The following is a 19,037-nucleotide window of genomic DNA, read 5'->3' on the forward strand; positions in this document are numbered from 1 at the left end:
CTGCCATGCGGGACCTTATCAATAGCCTTGCTAAAATCTATATAGCCTACATCAAACGCACTACCCTTATCGACCCTCCTTGTTACCCTCCATCACACTCCTGACTTGTGAAGGTGGAAAGGCTTTGGGGAGTCAGGAGGTGAGACACTTGTCACAGAATACCCAGCCTCTGACCTGCTCTTGTTGCTACAGTATTTATGTGGCTGGTCCAGTTAAGTTTCCAGTCAATGGAGACCCCCAGGATGTTGATGCTGGGGGATTCGGCGATGGTAATTTTGTTGAATGTCAAGGGGCGGTGATTAGACTCTCGCTTATTGGAGATAGTCATTGCCTGGCACTTGTGTGGTGCAAGTGTTACCTGCCACTTATCAGCCCAAGCCTGAATGTTGTCTAGGTCTTGCTGCATGCAGGCACAGACTACTTCATTATCTGAGGAGTTGTGAATGGCACTGAACACTGTGCAGTCATCAGCAAACATCCCCACTTCTGACCTTAGGATGGAGGGAAGGTCATTGATGAAGCAGCTGAAGATGGTTGGGCCTAGGACACTGCCCTGAGGAACTCCTGCAGCGATGTCCTGGGGTTGAGATGATTGACCTCCAACAACCACAACCATCTTCCTTTGTGCTAGCTATGACTCCAGCCAGTGGAGAGTATTCCCCCTGATTTCCATTGACTTCAGTTTTACTAGGGTTCCTTGATGCCACACCTGGTGAAATGCTGCCTTGATGTCAAGGGCAGTCACTCTCACCTCACCTCTGGAATTCAGCTCTTTTGTCCATGTTTGGACCAAGGCTGTAAGGAGGTCTGGGGCCATGTGGTCCTGGCGGAACCCAAACTGAGCATCAGTGAGCAGGTTATTGATAGCACTGTCGATGACTTTGTTTTGCTTTTTTCCTCCATCTAATTGCCGCTCTTTCTGCACTATTCTGTTGCTGTTAGTCCCTCCTAGTTTTCTCTGCACCTTGTCTCTCCTCTCTGCTGCTGCGGCCTGGTTCCCCTCCCCTTGCCAAATTAGTTTAAACCGTCCCCCACAGCACTAGTTAACCTCCTCACGAGGACATTTGTCCCCATCCTGTTCAGGTGCCACCCATCCGGCTTGTACTGGTCCCTCCTGCCCCAGAACTGGTCCCAATGCAGTAGGAACCTGAAGCCCTCCATCCAGCACCATTTCTCCAGCAACGCATTTACCTGCACAATCTTCCTATTCCTGCATTCACTAGCACGTGGCACTGGGAGTAATCCTGAGATTACTACCTTTGATGTCCTGTTCTTCAATCTTTTTCCTAGCTCCTGAAACTCTGCCTGTTGGACCTCAACCCTTTTTCTACCTATATCATTGGTTCCAACAAGGACCATGGCTTCTGGCTGTTCCCCTTCCCCTCGCAGAATTTGCGGCACCTGTTCAGTGATGTCCTTTACCCTGGCACCAGAGAGGCAACACACCATGTGGGATTCACATCTGCAGTTGCAGAAACGCCTGTCTATCCCCCTGACTATCGAATCCCCTATACCAACTGCACTGCTACACTTTCTTGTGCCCCCCGTGCAGCCGAGTTGCCCACGGTGCCGTGGATTTACATAGAAACACAGAAGATAGGAGCAGGAGTAGGCCATTCGGTCCCTCGAGCCTGCTCCACCATTCAATGAGATCATGGCTGATCGTCCAAATTCAGAACGCTGTCCCTGCTTTCTCCTGACAGCACTCCCCTGAGGCGTCATTAGCCTCACTGGTACTCAACACTGAATACCGGTTTGTGTGAGTGCCACACTCCCAGGGGATTCCCACACTGCCTGCCTCTTCCATCCAGTCTGCTTGGTGGTCACCCAATCCCTCACCCACCCTGAACCCTCTGTAGCTGCGGGGTGACCACCTCCTGAAACCTACTATCCACAAAACTCAGTCCATTCCACACTCGCTGCCCTGGTCAGTCCATTCCACACTCACCGCCCTGGTCAGTCCATTCCACACTCGCTGCCCTGGTCAGTCCATTCCACACTCGCTGCTCTGGTCAGTCCATTCCACACTCGCTGCCCCGGTCAGTCCATTCCACACTCACTGCCCCAGTCAGTCCATTCCACACTCACTGCCCCGGTCAGTCCATTCCACACTCACTGCCCCGGTCAGTCCATTCCACACTCACTGCCCCGGTCAGTCCATTCCACACTCACTGCTCTGGTCAGTCCATTCCACACTCGCTGCCCCGGTCAGTCCATTCCACACTCGCTGCCCCGGTCAGTCCATTCCACACTCACTGCCCCGGTCAGTCCATTCCACAATCACTGCCCCGGTCAGTCCATTCCACACTCACTGCCCTTGTCAGTCCATTCCACACTCGCTGCTCTGGTCAGTCCATTCCACACTCGCTGCCCCGGTCAGTCCATTCCACACTCACTGCCCTGGTCAGTCCATTCCACACTCACTGCCCTGGTCAATCCATTCCACACTCACTGCCCTGGTCAGTCCATTCCACACTCACTGCCCTGGTCAGTCCATTCCACACTCACTGCCCCGGTCAGTCCATTCCACACTCACTGCCCCGGTCAGTCCATTCCACACTCACTGCCCCGGTCAGTCCATTCCACACTCACTGCCCCGGTCAGTCCATTCCACACTCACTGCTCCGTCAGTCCATTCCACACTCACTGCCCTGGTCAGTCCATTCCACACTCACTGCCCCGGTCAGTCCATTCCACACTCACTGCCCTGGTCAGTCCATTCCACACTCGCTGCCCCGGTCAGTCCAATCCACACTCACTGCCCTGGTCAGTCCATTCCACACTCGCTGCTCCGGTCATTCCATTCCACACTCACTGCTCGGGTCAGTCCATTCCACACTCACTGCCCCGGCCAGTCCATTCCACACTCACTGCCCCGGTCAGTCCATTCCACACTCACTGCTCGGGTCAGTCCATTCCACACTCACTGCCCTGGTCAGTCCATTCCACACTCACTGCCCTGGTCAGTCCATTCCACACTCGCTGCCCTGGTCAGTCCATTCCACACTCACTGCCCTGGTCAGTCCATTCCACACTCGCTGCCCTGGTCAGTCCATTCCACACTCGCTGCCCTGGTCAGTCCATTCCACACTCGCTGCCCTGGTCAGTCCATTCCACACTCGCTGCCCTGGTCATTCCATTCCACACTCACTGCCCTGGTCAGTCTATTCCACACTCGCTGCCCCGGTCAGTCCATTCCACACTCGCTGCCCCGGTCAGTTCATTCCACACTCACTGCCCCAGTCAGTCCATTCCACACTCCCTGCCCTGGTCAATCCATTCCACACTCACTGCCCTGGTCAGTCCATTCCACACTCACTGCCCCGGTCAGTCCATTTCACACTCACTGCCCTGGTCAGTCCATTCCACACTCATTGCCCCGGTCAGTCCATTCCACACTCGCTGCCCCGGTCAGTCCATTCCACACTCGCTGCCCTGGTCAGTCCATTCCACACTCACTGCCCTGGTCAGTCCATTCCACACTCGCTGCTCTGGTCAGTCCATTCCACACTCGCTGCCCCGGTCAGTCCATTCCACACTCGCTGCCCCGGTCAGTCCATTCCACACTCGCTGCCCCGGTCAGTCCATTCCACACTCACTGCCCCGGTCAGTCCATTCCACACTCACTGCCCCGGTCAGTCCATTCCACACTCACTGCCCCGGTCAGTCCATTCCACACTCACTGCCCCGGTCAGTCCATTCCACACTCACTGCCCCGGTCAGTCCATTCCACACTCACTGCCCCGGTCAGTCCATTCCACACTCACTGCCCCGGTCAGTCCATTCCACAGTCACTGCCCTGGTCAGTCCATTCCACACTCACTGCCCCGGTCAGTCCATTCCACACTCACTGCCCCGGTCAGTCCATTCCACACTCACTGCCCCGGTCAGTCCATTCCACACTCGCTGCCCTGGTCAGTCCATTCCACACTCACTGCCCTGGTCAGTCCATTCCACACTCACTGCCCTGGTCAGTCCATTCCACACTCGCTGCTCTGGTCAGTCCATTCCACACTCGCTGCTCTGGTCAGTCCATTCCACACACACTGCCCTGGTCAGTCCATTCCACACTCACTGCCCCGGTCAGTCCATTCCACACTCGCTGCTCTGGTCAGTCCATTCCACACTCGCTGCTCTGGTCAGTCCATTCCACACTCGCTGCTCTGGTCAGTCCATTCCACACTCGCTGCTCTGGTCAGTCCATTCCACACTCACTGCCCTGGTCAGTCCATTCCACACACACTGTCCTGGTCAGTCCATTCCACACTCACTGCCCTGGCCAGTCCATTCCACACTCTCACCACCATCTGTGTAAAGTAGTTAATCTAAATGGTCTGTGCACCTTCCATGTTCTAATCTTGATTGTAGAGTTTTTGACAATCTAGAATGTATTATTAGGCTCAATTTTTTTATTATTTTAATAACAGGAGGTGAGGAAATATAAACTAAATGGTACAATTCCAAAGTGGGTGCAGAAGCAGAGAGACTTGTGGGTGTATGTACACAAATCTTTGAAGGTGGCAGGACAAGTTGAGATGGCTGTTCAAAAGGCAAACGGGACCTTTGGCTTTATTAATAGAGGCATAGAGTACAAAAGCAAAGAAGTTATGCTGAACCTTTATAAAACACTGGTTAGGCCTCAGCTGGAGTATTGTGTCCAATTCTGGACACCACACAAGAGAAACTGTTTCCAATGGCAGAAGTGTCGGTAACCAGAGGACACAGATTTAAGGTGATTGGTAAAAGAACCAGAGGGGAGATGAGGAGAATTTTTTTTTACGCAGCAAGTTGTGATCTGGAATGTGCTGCCTGAAAGGGCGGTGGAAGCAGATTCAATAATAACTTTCAAAAGTGAATTGGATAAATACTCGAAGGGGAAAAATTTGCAGGGCCATGGGAAAAGAGCAGGGAAGTGGAATTAATTGGAGAGAATCTTTCAAAGAGCCGGCGCAGTAATGATGGGCTGAATGGCCTCTTTTTATCCTGTAAGATTCTATGATTCTATGAATAAACCTTTTTATGAAAAAAATCTTCTGATCTCCCCCTTTGTTTCTTTTAATGGGAATCCTTGGTTTCGGCCACAGTCTGTGATTTGCAGGTTCACCAGCTGTGTTGTGAATGTTGGCACATGAGCCACCAGACAAAAATAACCAGCTTCGCTGCTGTATATAAGTTGCACTGAGTACCCCAGCTTATATCCCAGAGCGCCAGGCACAGATTCCTCCTTCGCAGCAGTCCATTTTATGCTCAATAAGTTAGTGTATTTTGTGTTTGCTTTCCCTGCTCCCAAATCCTGTAGTAATGAATACAAACATCAACAATTCCTGGGACAATAACATTTAGATTTGGAATAAAGGGAATATTTCCTAAATAACATACCTGTAAACATATGGTCCTTGCTGTGCAACAACAGGTTTCTCTCCACGGAGAATTGCCTCTGGATTCACGATATGAAAGAAATAGACGGATATGTAGAATGGAATAGGCATGTCTCGCCACACTGAGTAAGCAAACCCATTGCTGGGGTCAATCTGAACATTCTAAATCCAAAAACAAAACACAGATTAACTTAGAAATTACAATACGGAAACAGGATGAGGATGAGGAAGAAGAGGAGGAAGAAGAGCAGGAGGAGGAAGAGGAGGAGGTGGAAGAGCAGAGCAAGGGGAGGAAGAGGAAGAGGAGTAAGAGGAGGATGTGCAGGGAGCAAGGGCCACCAGTCTCATCAGCTGCCAGATAATTGAGGCAGAAAGTTATTGAGAGGTTCAGCTGAATCACCGCACACAATGGACCAGCAGTCCTGCCAAGCATCGAAACAAAGGTCCTCACGCCCACCATCTGAGCATCCTGAAATCATCCCATTTCATGGATGTTGCTCTTACAAAACTAAGAATATTAAGATCACAGAAATCTAAGAGAAAAAGGATGACTGCACCAAGATACTTCATCACTCTTCATGTTGCAACTGTTTATACCAAACATAGAGAACTAAAAATCACTCATACAAGTCCTTATTGCCTGTCTTTGGTACTCGGTTATGATATGCTCCTACGATGCGCTTCCCCAGGGGCTGCAGCAAGGGAGACTAATGGGGTGCCACAGGGATCGGTGCTGGGGCCTCAACTATTTACAATCTACATTAATGACTTGGCTGAAGGGACCGAATGTAATGTAGCCAAGTTTGCGGATGATACAAAGATGGATGGGAAAGCAAGTTGTGCATAGGACTCAAAGAATCTGCAAAGGAATATAGACAAGCTAAGTGAGTAGGCAAACATTTGGCAGATGGAGTATAATGTGGGAAAGTGCGAGGTTATCCACTTTGGCAGGAAAAATAAAAAAGCAAATTATTATTTAAATGGAGAGAGATTACAAAATGTTACAGTTCAGAGGGACCTGGGAGTCCTTGTACATGAAACACAAAAAGTTAGCATGCAGGTACAAGAAGTAATCAAAAAGGCAAATGGAATGTTAAATATAGAAGAAACATAGAAGAAAGGAGCAAGAGTAGGCCATTCGGCCCCTCGAGCCTGCTCCACCATTTAATGAGATCATGGCTGATCGTCCAAATTCAGTACCCTGTCCCCGCTTTCTCCCCATATCCCTTGATCCCTTTAGCCTTAAGAAATATATCTAACTCCTTCCTGAATATATTTAATGAATTGGCCTCAACTGCCTTCTGTGGTAGAGAATTCCACAGGTTCACCACTCTCTGGGTGAAGAAATTTCTCCTCATCTCTGTCCTAAATGGCTTACCCCTTATCCTTAGACTGTGACCCCTGGTTCTGGACTCCCCGACCATCGGGAACATCCTTCCTGCATCTAGTCTGTCTAGTCCTGTAAGAATTTTATAAGTTTCAATGAGATCCCCTCTCATTCTTCTAAACACCAGCAAGTATAAGCCCAATCGACCCAATCTCTCCTCATACGTCATTCCTGCCATCCCAGGTATCAGCCTGGTGAATCTTCGCTGCACTCTCTCCATGTCAAGAACATCCTTCCTCAGATAAGGCGACCAAAACTGCACACAATACTCAAGGTGTGGTCTCACCAAGGCCCTGTACAACTGCAGCAAGACATCCTTGCTCCTGTACTCGAATTCTCTCGCTACGAAGGCCAACATACCATTTGCCTTCTTAACTGCCTGCTGCTTCTGCATGCTTACCTTCAGTGACTGGTGCACAAGGACACCCAGGTCTCGTTGCACTTCCCCTTCTCCCAATCTATTGCCGTTCAGATAATAATCTACCTTCCTGTTTTTGACACCAAAGTGGATAACCTCGCATTTATCCACATTATACTGCATCTGCCATGCATCTGTCCAATCACCCAACCTGTCCAAATCATACTGGAGTTTCTCGGCATCCTCCTCACAGCACACATGCCCACCCAGCTTTGTGTTGTCTGCAAACTTGGAGATATTACATCTAGTTCCCTTGTCTAGATCATTAATATATATTGTGAAATAGCTGGGGTCCCAGCACCTATCCCTGCGGTACCCCACTAGTCACTGCCTACCACTCGGAAAAAGACCCGTTTATTCCAACTCTTTGCTTCCTATCTGCCAACCAGTTCTCTGTACCTTACCCCCAATCCCACGTGCTTTAACTTTACACGCTAATCTCTTATGCGGGACCTTATCGAAAGCCTTCTGAAAGTCCAAATACACCACATCCACTGGTTCTCCCTTATCTATTCTACCAGTTACATCCTCAAAAAATTCCAGTAGATTAGTCAAGCACGATTTACCTTTTGTAAATCCATGTTGACTTTGTCCGATCCTATCACTGTTTTCCAAGTGCTCTGCTATTACATCTTTTATAATGGCCTCTAGCATTTTCCCTACTACTGATGTCAGGCTTACCGGTCTATAATTCCCCGTTTTCTCTCTACCACCTTTTTTAAATAGTGGGGTTACATTAGCTACCCTCCAATCCATGGTAACTATGCCAGAGTCGATAGAATTTTGGAAGATGACCAGCAATGCATCCACTATTTCTAGGGCCACTTCCTTAAGGGCCCTAGGATGTAGATTATCAGGCCCTGGGGATTTATCAGCCTTCAATCTCGTCAATTTCCCTAAAAATATTGATTTCATTCAGTTCCTCCCTCTCAGTAGACTCTATGGGCTAAAAATTCGGTGGCACCCCAAGCTCCCCTGGGCGCCGGAAGTCCCGCCCCGGAAGGAGCCGGGAGCACCAGCGGGATAGTCAGTTTGAGCGCCCCAAACGGAAGCGGGGCGCTGCTCGAGGCGCCCCGCGTCCCTCTTGGGGCACTGAAACTGAATATCGCAGCGCAACATGCCGCAGAGCCACATGCTGCGGTACTGCAGGCCTTCCTCCCCTTCTTAAAGGGGCGGGGCCTGCACCAGCGCGAGCTCTGATCGCGAGTGCCGGCAAAAGAGCCCGGTGCCGAGGAGACGTGCCGGGCTCTTGGGACACAGCCGGCACTGCCCGGTGGGGGGGTGGGATCAGGAGGCCGGGGATGGCGGTGCGAGGAGCTGCTGGCAGGCAGCCAGCGAAAAAAATGGCCGCCCCCCACCTCCCCTTTCATTAGCGCCACTACCGCCACAGGTAGGCCCCCCTGAACCGGTCGCGATTTGCGACCGGTGCTACGGGGGGGCTTGACCCAATATCGCGTTCGGGGCGGTAGCGGGGTGCTGCGCACACCGATGACGTCATCGGTGGTGGCGCAGCGCTACAGGCAAACGCCGCCATTAGCGCCCCGCTAAATTTCGCGGGAGGTGTGGCCAGTGGTGCTAAAACCACTAGGTGCCCTCTTTAGGTGCTAACTGGTGGTGCAGCCCACCGAATTTCTAGGCCTATGTTCCTTGACATCTCTGGGAGGTTATTTGTGTCCTACTTTGTGAAGACAGAACCAAAGTATGTATTTAATTGGTCAGTCATTTCTTTGTTCCCCATTATAAATTCCCCTGATTCAGACTGCAAGGGAGCTATGCTTGACTTCACCAATCTTTTTCTCTTCACATATCTATAGAAGCTTTTACAGTCAGTTTTTATGTTCCCTGCAAGCTTCCTCTAATACTCTATTTTCCCCCTCTTAATGAATACTTTTGTCCTCCTTTGCTGAATCTTAAACTGCTCCAAATCCTCAGGTTTGCTGCTTTTTCTGGCCCATTTATATGTCCTCTCCTTGGATCTTATGCTATCCCTAATTTCCCTTGTTAGCCACAGTTGTGCCACCTTTTTTGTTTTATTTTTATGCCAGACAGTGATGAACAAATTCTGTAGTTCATCCATGTGATCTTGAAATGTTTACCATTGCCTATCCACCTTCAACCCTTTAAGTAACATTCCCCAATCCATCCTAGCCAACTCGCACCTCATACCATCGCAGTTTCCTTTATTTAAATTCAGGAACCTAGTCTGTGAGTCAATTACTTCACTCTGCATCTTAATGAAGAATTCGATCATATTATGATTGTTCCTCCCCAAGGGGCCTCGCACAACACGATTGCTAATTAATCCTTTCTCATTACATAATACCCAGTCTAAGTTGGCCTGATTTCTAGTTGGTTCCTCGACATATTGGTCTAGGAAACCATCCTGTATACACTTTAGGAATTCCTGCTCCATAGTATTGTTACTAATTTGGTTAGCCCAATCTATATGTAGATTAAAGTCACCCATGATAAATGCTGTGCCCTTATTGCACGCATCTCTAATTTCCTGTTTAATGCCATCCCTAACCTCAGCATTACTGTTTGGGGGTCTGTATACAACTCCCACTAATGTTTTCTGCCCCTTGGTATTTCTCAGCTCTACCCATACAGATTCCACATCATCAGAGCTAATATCCTTCCTTACAATAGTGTTAATCTCCTCTTTAACCAGAAATCCTACCCCACCTCCTTTTCCTGAATATTGAATACCCCTGGATGTTGAATTCCCAGCCTTGGTCAACCTGGTGCCATGTCTCCATAATCCCAATTATATCATATCCATTTACATCTATTTGCGCAGCTAATTCATCCACCTCATTACGAATGCTCCTTGCATTAAGACAGAAAGCCTTCCGGTTTGTTTTTTTAACACTCTTAGTGCTTTTAGAATTATTATTTACTGTGGCCCTGTTTGATTTACACACTTGATTTCTCCCTTCCACTTTTGCTTTTCTCCTTCCTGTCTTTTGCTTCTATCCTTGCTTCCCTTTCCTCTGTCTCCCTGCACAGGTTCCCAACCACCTGCCATTTTAGTGTAACCCCTCCCCAACAGCACTAGCAAACACTCCCCCTAGGACATTGGTCCCGGTCCTGCCCAGGTGCAAACCGTCCAGTTTGTTCTGGTCCCGCCTCCCCCAGAACCGGTTCCAATGTCCCAGGATTTTCAAACCCTCCCCCTTTCACCATTCCTCTAGTCACGTATTCATCTGAAATATCCTTCTATTTCTACTCTGGCTAGCACGTGGCACTGGTAGCAATCCTGAGATTACTACCTTTGAGGTCCTAAGTTTTAATTTACCTCCTAACTCCCTATATTCAGCTTTTAGGACCTCATCCCATTTTTTACCTATATCATTGATACCTATATGCACCATGACAGCTGGCTGTTCACCCTCCCCCTCCAGAACGCCCTGCAGCTGCTCCGAGACACCCTTGACCCTTGCACCAGGGAGGCAACATACCATCCTGGAGTCTCGTTTGCGGCCGCAGAAACACCTATCTATTCCCCTTACAATAGAATCCCCTATCACTATAGCTCTCCCACTCTTCTTCCTCCCGTCCTGTGCAGCAGAACCACCCATGGTTCCAGGAAGTTGGCTACTGCTGCCTTCCCCCAATAAGCCATCTCCCCCAACAATATCCAAAGTGGTATATCTGTTTGAGAGGGGGATGGCCACAGGGGACCCCTGCACCACCTGCCTGCACCTACTACTCTGTCTGGCGGTCACCCATTCCCTTCCAGCCTGTGCAGCTTTTACCTGCCGTGTGACCAACTCCCTAAACATGCTATCACGATGTCCTCAGCATCGCAAATGCTCCAGTATGTATCCATTCACAGCTCCAGCGGTCTGCCAGTAGCTGCAGCTGGATACACTTCCCGCACACATGGTCGTCAGGGACACAGGAAGTGTCCCTGATTTCCCATATAGTGAAGGAGGAGCATGCCATGGGGCCGAGCTGTGCTGCCATGGCTTACGCTTTAATTAATTTAAATTAAATTAAATCAAATCAATACCACTAATTACACTACAATTAAATGCTATACTCAAGGGCCCTTGTTTACTCGCACTCCCCACTACACAACAGAGACCCTAGAATCTATAAACCACAAAAATTAAGTTTGGCCTTTATTGCAAGGGGGTTGGAGTATAAAAGCAGGGAAGTCCTGCTACAACTGTATGGGGTATTGGTGAGACCACGTCTTGAGTACTGCATACAGTTTTGGTCTCCTTATTTAAGGAAGGATATAATTGCATTGGAGGCAGTTCAGAGGCGATTCACACGGTTGATTCCAGAGATGAGGGGGTTGACTTATGAAAAAAGCTTGAGCAGGTTGGGCCGATACTCATTGGAATTTATAAAAATGAGAGGTGATCTTATTGAAACATATAAGATTCTGAGGCGGCTCGACAGGGTAGATGCAGAGAGGATGTTTCCCCTCGTGTGGAAATCTAGAACTCGGGGGCATAGTTTCAGAATAAAAGGTCACCCTTTTAGAACTGAGATGAGGAGGAACTTATTCTCTCAGAGGGTCGTAAATCTGTGGAATTCTCTGCCGCAGAGAGCCGTGGAGGCTGGGTCATTAAATACATTTAAGTTGGAGATAGACAGATTTTTACAAGATAAACTGGACCCTGGACTTCCTAACAAACAGACCCCAGTCCATCAAATTAGGTAACCAAACCTCCCCCCCCTGACCCTGAACACGGGGGCCCCACAAGGATGTGTGCTGAGCCCCCTCCTCTACTCCCTCTTCACCCACGACTGTGTGGCTGTTAATGGTTCCAACACCATCATCAAGTTTGCAGATGACACCACGGTAGTAGGCCAGATCACCAACAACGATGAGTCAGCCTACAGGGAGGAGGTCCAGCATCTCGTGAAGTGGTGCGCCGACAAGAACCTGGCCCTTAACACCAAGAAAACAAAGGAAATAATCGTGGACTTCAGTAAGTCCAAAGACGGAAGTCACACCCCCATCCACATCAATGGGGCGGAGGTGGAAAGGGTGGCCAGCTTCAAGTTCCTCGGAGTCCACATCACGGAAGACCTCTCCTGGTCCCTCAACACCTCCTCTCTGGTGAAGAAGGCCCAGCAGCGCCTATATTTCTTGAGGAGGCTGAAGGGATGTAATCTGTCACCCCCGATCCTCTCTTACTTCTACCGCTGCACTATAGAGAGCATCCTGACAAACTGTATCACGTTATGGTACAGCAGCTGTAGCTCCCATGACCGGAAAGCCCTGCAGCGGGTAGTCAAAACTGCCCAACGCATTACCGGCACCCGGCTACAGACCATAGAACATATATATCAGAAACGCTGCCTACGGAGGGCACGGTCCATCATCAAAGACCCTACCCACCCCAGCCACAGTCTGTTCGCCCTCCTACCATCTGGAAGACGCTACAGATGCATTCGCACCCGTACGACCAGATTTAGGAACAGCTTCTTTCCCAGGGCTGTCATCCTACTGAACTCCACAAATAAACACTGAAGCCTGCACATCTGCCGATGCACTTTATTATGATCATATTTATGCTAATATATATGTACAAATGTATGTTGAAATGTTTAAGTGTCCTAATCCAAATTGTACACTCTCGGGAGCCGCAAGCCTACATTTCGTTGTACTGCACTTGTGCACTAACAATGACAATAAAAGTTGATTTGATTTGATTTGAAGGGTTATAGGGAGCGGATGGGGTGCCAGTCAAGTGGGATGCTTTGTCCTGGATGGTGTTGATATTCTTGAGTGTTGTTGGAGCTGCACTTATCCAAGCAAGTGGAGAGTATTCCATCATACTCCTGGCTTGTGCCTTGTAGATGGTGGAAAGGATTTGGGGAGTCAGGAGGTGAGTCACTCGCCGCAGAATACCCAGATTCTGACTTGCTCTTGTAGTCACAGTATTTATGTGGCTGGTCCAGTTAAATTTCCGGTCAATGGTGACCCCCAGGATGTTGATGGTGGGGGATTCGATGGTGGTAATGCCGTTGAATGTCAAGTGGAGGTGGTTAGACTCTCGCTTGTTGGAGATAGTCATTGCCTGGCACTTGTGCGGCATGAATGTTACTTGCCACTTACCAGCCTAAGCCTGAATGGCGTCCAGGTCTTGTTGCATGCGGGCATGGACTGCTTCATTATCGGAGGAGCTGTGAATAGAACTGAAGTCTATGCAGTCATCAATGAAAATCCCCACTTCTTATGATGGAGGGAAGGTCATTGGTGAAGCAGCTGAAGATGGTTGGGCCTGAAACACTGCCCTGAGGAACTCCTGCAGTGATGTCCTGGGGCTGAGATGATTGGCCTCCAACAACCACAACCATCTTCCTTTGTGCTAGGTATGACTCCCCCCGATTCCCAGTGACTTCAATTTTATTAGGGTTCCTTGATGCCACACTCGATCAAATGCTGCCTTGATGTTAAGGGCAGTCACTCTCACCTCACCTTGGAATTCAGCTCCTTTGTTCATGTTTGGACCAAAGCTATAATGAGGTCAGGAGTCGAGTGGTCTTGGTGGAACCGAAACTGAACATCAGTGAGCAGGTTATTGGTGGGTAAGTGCTGCTTGATAGCACTGTCGACGACACCTTCCATCACATTGCTGATGATCGAGAGTAGGCTGATGGGGCGGTAATTGGCCAGATTGGATTTGTCCTGCTTTTTGTGGACAGGACATACCTAGAATAGAATCATAGAATGGTTACAGCACAGAAGGAGGCCATTCGGCGTGTCGAGCCCATGCCTGCTGTCTGCAAGAGCACTTCAGCGAGTCCCACTTCCCTGGGCAATTTTCCACATTGTTAGGTAGATACCAGCATTGTAGCTCTACTGGAACAGCTTGGCTAGAGGCATGGCTAGTGCAGGCGTGATGAGATGCTCTTGAAGCCCCGTCCTTTGAAAGCCAGAGGAGATGCTGAACCTTCGAGCCAATATGGTAGCTGTCGGAGCTGCCACCAGAGTCAATGTTCCTGAAGGTCCCACCAGAGGCAGTGTTCCTGGAGCTGCCACCAGAGGCAGTGTTCCTGGAGCTGCCACCAGAGGCAGTGTTCCTGGAGCTGCCACCAGAGGCAGTGTTCCTGGAGTTGTCCACCAGAGGCAGTGTTTCCGCAGTTGGCCACTTGCTCTATGGGTGACTGCATGGTCTCACTGCTGTTAACAAGACCCCACACAAGTTGAAGCTCAACTCCGTTATAATGCTTGCCATCTCACTGGCAGGTAGTCAATGTTCCTGGTGTACAGCAATCAGTCTCCTTCTGTAGCAGCTTCAGTGTGTCATGTAGAGTGAGATTGCTGTAAGGTGGGAAAAAGTGGGCAAGTCATGTAGAAACTCTGTGGAACATGGCCTCCAGCCTCCCCTGCCCATAATGTCCTGGCCTCCTCCTTGAGTAGGGATAGGATGTGACCACTCCTCGTCTGATCCCACGTATTGTGCGCCAGCTTGTCCTGCAAGAATGAAGGCTCGGTTGTGTGAATCTTTAATGCTGTTGTAATGTCTATGGCAGGAGCTGTCCATGTTCCACATGTAGTCTGCAGCAGATGGGACAACGCTGGCAGCCTAGGCGGCACAGACTAGGAATGTCAGCCTAGATTTTATGCTCAAGTCTCTGGAGTGGGACTTGAACGATTTTCTGACTCAGAAGCAAGAGTGCTGCCCACTGAGCCACGGCTGACACCTTGTGGCTATGTGTAAGTTCTATAACTCCCTGCTCGCATCATGGTAGAACTTAATGGCCTCGTCATTCTGCTGTTGAGCAGAGCTTTGCTCAATGGCCACTCTATCCTAAATTGGTATTTGAGGTCTTGATTCAGTCACCTGCTGGTCACCAAGTGCTGGGTTTCAGTTTCTGCCACAAGGCTCGAAATCACCCCACAGAGTTACCATCACACAATCGACTCTTGAACGTATCATTTAACTTGACACAATTGCATTGGGCTTTCTTATCTTTAAATAACTGAACCCCACAGACGTGGATCATGTACAAAATTTGGTCTGCAATAAAGTTTATAGTAATCACAATGATAAGAGTCATTAAACTTTACACAAGACATTAAACCTTATGTCATTGAAGGATAAATAAGCTGTGGAAAATCCTTACAGTACTAAGGTTAATTTCTGTCTTACACAATAAGTTGGTGCAGCCTTGCACACGCGAACACTTGTACATTGATTGTGAAATAGGAGCAGAAACCCAGGCCTGTTCTACCATTTTGTTATCCATGGCAGCTTAAATCTTTTGGATTTTCATTCCCTGCATTCTCTCCATCACCCTTAACACGCTTATCCCTGAAGCAAGTATCGGACTTTGTATTGGATTTGTATCTATGGCCTGCCTGGGCACCGAGTTCCACATTCTCACAACTCTTTGTGTGAAGGTTTTTCTGGATTTACTTTTAACGAGTTTAGTTTGAATTCTAAGATCAGATCCCCAAGACATCTGATGAGCCAAAAGCTACAAATGTCCTTGGATAAAAGCAGAAAATGCTGGAAATACTCAGCAAGTCAGGCAGTATCCGTGGAGAGAGAAACAGAGTTAACGTTTCAGCTCGATGACCTTTCGTCAGAACTGGAAAAAGTTGGAGATGTAACAGATTTTAAGCAAGTACAGGGACAGGGAAAGGGGGAGGGAAGGAAAGAACAAAAGGGAAGGTCTGTGATAGATTGAAAGGCAGGAGAGATTAAATGACAAAAGGGGTGATGGTGCGAGGCAAAAGGGGATGGTAATGGGAAAGCAAAGAAACAAAAGATGGGTCTAGAGGAGGTGAAAATGGGTATATCAGAATTATTACCAGCAACTGCTGCCTGAAAAAATGGGAGCAGAGGTTATGGTCTGAAATTGTTGAACTCGATGTTGAGTCCAGAAGGCTGTAAAGTGCCTAATCGAAAGATGAGGTGCTGTTCCTCAAGCTTACGTTGAGCTTCATTAGAACAGTGTAAGAGGTTGAGGTTAGAGTGGGAGTGGGGTGGAGAATTAAAGTGACAAGCGACTGTGTTTGGTCTCCCCAATGTAGAGGAGACCGCTTTGTGAGCAGCGAATATAGTACACTAATTTGAAAGAAGTACAAATAAATCGCTATTTCACCTGGAAGGAGTGTTTGGGGCTCTGGACAGTGGGAAGGGAGGAGGTAAAAAGAGCAGGTACTGCGTCTCCTGCGTTTGCACGGGAAGGTGCCATGGGAAGGGGAGGAGGTGTTGGGGGTGATTGAGAAGTGGACTAGGGTGTTGCGAAGGGAGCGGTCCCTACGGAATGCTGAAAGGGGAGGTGAGGGGAAGATGTGTTTGGTGGTGGAATCACGCTGGAGGTGGCGAAAATGACAGATGATGATCCGTTCAATGTGGAGGATGATGGGGTGAAAGGCGAGGACACGGGGAACCCTATCGTGGTTCTGGGAGGGAGGGGAAGGGGTGAGAGCAGAAGTGCGGGAAATGGAACTGACATGGTCGAGGGCCGTGTCAACCACGGTGGAAGGGAATCCTCGGTTGAGGAAAAAGGAAGACATAGCGGAATCATTCGTATGGAAGGTGGCATCGTCAGAACAGATGTGACAGAGACGGAGAAACTGGGAGAATGGAATAGAGTCCTTACAGGAAACGGAGTGGGAGGAAGTGTAGTCCAGGTAGCTGTGGGAGGCAGTGGGCTTACAGTGGATGTTTGTCGATAGCCTATCCCCAGAAATGGAGACAGAGAAGTCAAGGAAGGGAAGGGAAAAGTTAGAGATGGACCATGTGAAGGTGACGGAAGGGTGGAAATTGGAAGCAAAGTGAATGAAATACAGTCATCAATGTACCCAGAAAAAGAGGTGAGGGAGGGGACCTGAGTAGGACTGGAACAAAGAACAAAGAATTTTCCACATATCCCACGAAAAGGCAGGCATAGCTAGGTCCCACGCGGGTTCCCATAGCAACACCTTTAATTTGGAGGAAGTGAGTGGAGTCAAAGGAAAGGTTGTTCAATGTGGGAACAAGTGCAGCCAGGCGGAGGAGGGTGGTGGTGGAAGGGGATTGGTTTAAAGATGCGGAGAGTCCTCAGGCTGTCCTGGTGCTTTTGTAACTGTCCTTAGATCCTCTGTTGAGGGGTGGCGAGGAGGAGGGAGGCCTAGACTGCTCCAATCCTCTTCTTTCTCCTCTGCCAGAGTGCAATTCTCAGGATCACCCCATGAAGAAATAATTGCAGTTCCTAAAGTCCCTCTAGTGTTCTGGAGCCTTCTTCAACTGCTGCAGTCCGTGGGTCGAGTTCAGGAGCTGCAGCATTTCTAAAACACTATCGAATACTAGCAAAATGTCTCCTAAAACTTTCCGCAGTTTTACCGGAGGATCCCTTTAAATATCGCAGAAAATGTCTGCATCCCGATTTGGGCAGAATCGGAAATAGGACTGGGGGCTGTAATTTGACTCCAATTAGCATATATTAATGAGACTCTCGCCTGATTCCCGCGGGACCTCTGACCACCTGGAAACCAGCGAGGGGAAGGCTGCACACTCACTCCGCATTTCCTTGTACTCGCTAGTTTGGTTCCATGACCACCCTGATTATATGCGAAGTGGTCGGGACATGGAAATGGCTGTCTCATGTCTGACCAGAAAAATAGGGGTAAGGAAACCTTTTAAAAGGGAAGTGAATAAATATTTGGAAAATAAAAATTTACGTGTGTAGGGAAAGGACAGAGAATGGGACTGAGCAGATAGCTCTTGGAGTGCCAGCAGAGACATAATGGGTCAATTGGCTTCCTGCTGTGCTGTAAAATTATATGATTCTAGCAACATAGGAACAGGAGGAGGCCATTCAGTCCCTCGAGCCTGTTCTGCCATTCAGTGAGATCATGTCTTATCTGCGATCTAACTCCATATCCCCATCTTTGGCCCATATCCCTTAATACCTTTGACTAACAAAAATCTATCAATCTCAGATTTAAAATTAACAATTGGCCTAGCGTCAACTGCCATTTGTGGAAGAGAGTTCCAAGCTTCTACCACCCTTTGTGTGTAGAAGTGTTTCCTAACTTCACACTTGAAAGGTCTGGCTCTAATTTTTAGGCTGTGTCCCCTGTCCTTCACTCTCCAACCAGCGGAAATAGTTTCTACCCTGTCAGTTCCCCTTAATATCTTGAAAACTTCGATCAAAATCATACCTTAACCACCTAAATTCCAGGGAATACAACCCTAATTTGTGTAATCTCTCCTCGTAATTTAACACTTGGAGTCCAGGTATCATTCTGGTAAATCTACACTGCACTGTTCCAGTACAGCTACAAAACTGGCACCTACCCGACAAAGTGGAAAACTGCCCAGGTATGTGCTCTCCACAAAAAGCAGGATAAATCCAATCCGGCCAATTACTGCCCCATCATTCTACTCTTAATCATCAGCAAAGTGATAGAAGGGGTCATGAACAGTGCTATCAAGAGGTACTTACTCACCAATAACCTGTTCACCGACGCACAGTTTGGGTTCCGCCAGGGCCACTCAGCTCCACACCTCATTACAGCCTTGGTCCAAGCATGGACAAAAGAGCTGAATTCCAGGTGAGGTGAGAGTGACTGCCCTCAACATCAAGGCAACATTTGACCAAGTGTGGCATCAAGGAGTCCTAGTAAAACTGAAGTCAATGGGAATCAGGGGGAAAATTCTCCACTGGCTGGAATCATGCCTAGCACAAAAGAAGACGTTTGTGCTTGGCCACTATATCCTTCCTACGGTGTACTGCCCAGAACTGCTCAAAGTACTCCAGCATAACTTCTACCCCTTGTATTGTAGTCCTCTAGATATAAAGGCCAGAATTCCATTAGCCTTTTTGATTATTTTCTGTACTTGTACAAGACATTTTAATTATCTATGTACCTGGACCCCGAAGTCTC

At 48.6% G+C, this 19,037-nt stretch overlaps 1 pseudogene across 1 annotated transcript in view; it reads right to left on the bottom strand.

The window, feature by feature from the left end:
- Positions 1-19,037, bottom strand: part of LOC147104966 (scavenger receptor class B member 1-like) — a 56,731-nt pseudogene that overhangs the window by 34,845 nt on the left and 2,849 nt on the right. Inside the window, exon 2 of the transcript XR_015072383.1 lies at positions 5,380-5,540. The product of XR_015072383.1 is annotated as a scavenger receptor class B member 1-like (transcript). The remainder of the gene's footprint in view (positions 1-5,379; positions 5,541-19,037) is intronic.

The sequence above is a fragment of the Somniosus microcephalus genome, chromosome 19 (assembly GCF_052327205.1).
Source record: "Somniosus microcephalus isolate GS21.2 chromosome 19, FLI_Smic_1.0, whole genome shotgun sequence".
Lineage (NCBI taxonomy): Eukaryota > Metazoa > Chordata > Chondrichthyes > Squaliformes > Somniosidae > Somniosus > Somniosus microcephalus.